Genomic DNA, 350 nt, shown 5'->3' on the forward strand with positions numbered 1-350 from the left:
AGCTTTTATTTTGAAAATACGAAGCTCACAAAGCTACAGGTGGCACAGCTTCAGGGCACCAGGCGAGAGGGCGTGAGACGAGAGGTAAAACTACAGTAGCAGGTAAGGGTGCAGGTGGGAGGGGCGATGATGTTTTCAGCAGCACACGACCGGTGAGAGACGAAAGTCATGTTGTGTTTGTCCCCATTTATTGTTCCAGTAAATAAGTCTACATAGAAGTGGAATTTATGTATGTTCATTATAGTGTCATACCCACACTCACACACACACACCTCTGTCCGACAGGGATCGTCTCCAGCTGTGAACGTGTGAACAGGAAAGTCAGGGGCCGTCAAGTAATTACCACAGAG

This window comes from Symphodus melops (genome assembly GCF_947650265.1).
Source record: "Symphodus melops genome assembly, chromosome: 19".
Classification (NCBI taxonomy): Eukaryota; Metazoa; Chordata; class Actinopteri; order Labriformes; family Labridae; genus Symphodus; species Symphodus melops.